This window comes from Zeugodacus cucurbitae, chromosome 4, assembly GCF_028554725.1.
Source record: "Zeugodacus cucurbitae isolate PBARC_wt_2022May chromosome 4, idZeuCucr1.2, whole genome shotgun sequence".
Lineage (NCBI taxonomy): Eukaryota > Metazoa > Arthropoda > Insecta > Diptera > Tephritidae > Zeugodacus > Zeugodacus cucurbitae.
In genome coordinates, this window is record NC_071669.1 from 19,656,300 (window position 1) to 19,660,323 (window position 4,024).

Sequence of the window (4,024 nt, forward strand, 5' to 3'; positions counted from 1 at the left end):
CCTACAACGATTCTTACTTAGTGGTGCACGCTTGTATCCCCATGCTCGCAACCTATTTACCGTTAGTGCACATATCTACTACGCTGCTGTATTGAAATATTAATTTATACGTTTGTAAATGAGTGTCCACATACTAAACACAGGCACTGTATGCGAGCGCCGAGTGTGAATGAATGCAGGAACTGTCCAGCGCCAATGCAATAATTTAAACTTTGACGATACGCGCTGCTCCCTATGTGCACACAAAACGCTTTTACTTTTCAATTTACGAGCGCACCTCCTGCGGGGATTACGCGCACAGCAGCAGTGGCAGTCGTGTGAGTGATAATAGAAAGGAAGTATAGCAGAACACAACAACAACAGCAACAATGGCGTGCGACAAAATCGATACTCCATTTGGATTTGGGACCGCGCCTTTTGTCGATTTCCATTGATACTTTTTTCGCCCAATTGCTGGCAAGCGCTTTGATTCTTTCGCTATGGGTAGCGAAAATTTAATCCGCATGAACTTTTTCTGCCGCGTATTGGTAAAGGGCGATGCTGTTGAATTTAATTGCGCTGTAAAATCGTAAAATTGTAAAAGGTTTTGTGTAGCGCGCGTCGCAATTCAATGTGGAAATGTTGCTAGCGGTGAGTTATTTGCCAAAAATCATTATTGTTGTTGTTCTCTTTCACGCACCTCGCGTCTGTAATGTATACGAAAATACGCAGTTTCCAGCTATTCTTTGCTGGCGATTTGCACCCCTTTTTATTGCTAAACGCCAAACGGAAGGGTGTGTCACACACACAAACGCTCGCAAATTAACTGTTTTGCCTCGAGACGTCTATGTATGTATGTGTGTGTGTTTTTCACATTTATTATTTTGTAATTTATTTTGGTTTTTTATGGTTCACCACAAGGCAAAGGCAACAACAAAAAAGTGGCGTTGCAAAAATGTATCGCAGATTTTGTGGTCGCCGCTTACCCTGCAATTACCGCGCTCGTACTTTACCGCCTGTTTTGCGACCCCTTCAGTGTTCAGCGTTCATTACTTCCCATTTCTTGTACTATGTGTCAAAATAATCTGACAGCTTAATTATATACGCGCCATGGTTGACATATTCATTTGCGCATACGGTCCTTAAATATGAATGAGTGTGTGTTTGTGCATTACGACTTTGTATGAAGTAGTAATAATTTTCGCACTGCCAACGATTCCCTCGGTGACATAAAAGCAACGGAAATGATGCTGCCGCTGTAGCAGGGGTTAAATGCGCACACTCGCGCGCCGAAAGGGCTGCGGTTGGGTATTTATGACACTACTATGCTTAAGTACTTGTAGTATTTATTTACAATTTCTCATTTTCATAGCAGCGCTATACTTTGTTGCACAGTAAATGCGTATGAAAACAATTCCGCGAAAATCTATTACATTCAAAAATCGTGTTATTAAAACACACTAATTATTAGTTTTGTATGAAATGACAAGCAGGATATCATTATGTTTGAAGCATTAATTACATACAAAACTATTCACATGAGAAAGGAAAGTAGCCGAGTAAATGAGTTTCAAAGTACTAACCACACCCTTGTGTAATATCGGAAAATATTAAAGAAATTATCAAACTTCTTTCACAAATTGTTGTTGCTATAACATCACAATTAATACCATATTTCTCTAATATAGAGTTTGGGAATCACTGCTGAACTGACAGTATTTAACTCGCTATATATCCACATACATTCCGATTATGTAGAGCTTTGAATACAGGCCAAAGGTTAGTCCCCATATTGGCTGAAGTTCGCAAATGGTTTGTCATAATTTGTATAGAACAATCGATCCAAAGGAAATTTATCAGACGTGAAGACGGCAAAATTTTCTAGGAGACAGTATAAAAATTACGGCCTAGTCAAAATCCTTTTTACGTGAATTCTATTTTTTCGAAGAAATCATTACTACTTGATACTGCCGAAGAGTTAGCTCTAATATAAGCGACTCAAAGCTTGAGAATATTGAATGCTCAGTGTCATCTAACGGCGAGATGAATTAGACATAGTCTCCTTAGAAGCTTTGTCAAGATTTCTTAACAGTTATTTGACTTTTGCTAACTTCTTAGCCAGAAGCATTGCGTTCCAGAAGGATTTAAAGACTTTTTCAATGTTATTTGGATAAGTAAGAAGGCTACATCAACCCCATATACTGATATCAACAGTAAGGCTCCTTGTGCATCGGATATGGATTTAGGCTCTAAATATGAAATTCAGCCCCATCCCAATCCTCGCTTTGCAACCGAATGAAGGAGAACTTTATAGCACTGAATCAGATACATAGGCGTTTTGAGATGAGCGTGCACTGTCTCACTGTCTATTATAAAGCATTATGAAAATCTTGGAAAAAATATCGAATAAATCGATCGCATTTGAAGAAATGCGCCAGTCAGTTTTTTGTATTTTTGCTCTGGCTTGTTTGAGTATTATAGTCAAAGGAAGCTACCAGATTTAGTTCAAATATGCGCCGTTTCGTTCGATAATATGTTTCCATCTAGACGGCAACTTCATAATATCCTCTCTCTTATTTGCGAAGAACTCGGATAGCCACTTTTCACAAGCCTGTTTGAGTTCAACTTTACACCACCAATGGCCATGGACAGGAACAGGTGGTAATCACTTGGGGCTATGTCCAGGTTATATGGTGGATACGATAAAATCTCCCATCCGAGCTCCCGTAGCTTCTGACGAGTCATCAACGAAGTGTGTGGTCTGGCGTTGTCCTGGTGGAACACTACTCCCTTCCTGTTGGCCAATTTTGGTCGCTTCTGGTCGATCGCTTGCTTAAAGCGGTCCAGTTGTTCGCAATAGATGGAAGAATTACGCGTCTGGCCATATGTGATCCATTTTTCGTCGCCAGTCACCATCCGCTTCAAAAATAGGTTGAGTTCGAGTTCCGTTTCATCACATATCGCAGGCGTTGATTCGGTCCAGAAGGTTTTTTTTTGCGTCAAATCATGCGTCACCCAAACATCAATCTGTTTTGTGTATCAAATCTTCTGCAGATGGTTTAAAATGGTTTGGTGACTAACTCCCAACTCCTGGGCGATGATTGCCAGATACAAGCTCTGTAGCGCTTTATACATAGCATACGTATGAACATTTCATATTTTTTTAGCGAAATCATTTAATTCATGTACTTGCCATACTTAGTATATGTACATTAAAATTGATAGTGTTTCCAAACAATCCTTCAATGCAAAAATTCATTGAATTATGTTTTGTAAACTGTGTTGACATGAAGAAATATCTTGCATAAGAAATTTACAAACTGCACTTTGCTCCGATTTAGTGTCGAATCGGTCCATTATTTAGGGATATCTTCTGATGAATCTGAGACTGTTAGGGCTAAATATAATATAATGCCTTTTTAGAATTTTTGTAACATTGAAAAATATCACACAATTTTTTTTAGAACTGAAAAAAACGTATATTAATTCATATTTTTCGATCAAGAAGTTTCAAAATTGGTGAGTTAAGTTTAGAAAAACAATAAATGCGCTCAAAATCTATTAAATAGGCTGACGGCAGTTTGAATTCAGTATATTATCATAGTCGTTTTGTTGAACCTCAGATATGCATAAGATCCTTGGAACGCGGCCGTTTACAGTATATAGTTAGTTGACGAAATCTTTAAATCTTACTTGACGCATTTTTGGAGGCATATGTTGCTACTGTATTTTAATGAGTTAAGAACAGAAGAGCTTCGTAAAAATCTTGCACTTATAAAATAAGTATCATATTTAAATTATAAATTAATTCTAATAATGATGGAAAAACAATTTTTTGTAATATTAATAATATATGTAGCAAATTCTTTGTTTAAAAATTCAAAGAAATACAGTAACACCCTAAAGTTTTGAGCTTCCAAATATAAAACCTTCATCTTAGAATTCTGCAAACATAAAGCAAACATCTTTCATGTGTTGCATGTTTATGCTGCTATTAGTTATTTATTAAATATTTAGAGTGAATTGTTAAAGTTAATAAGCAAAT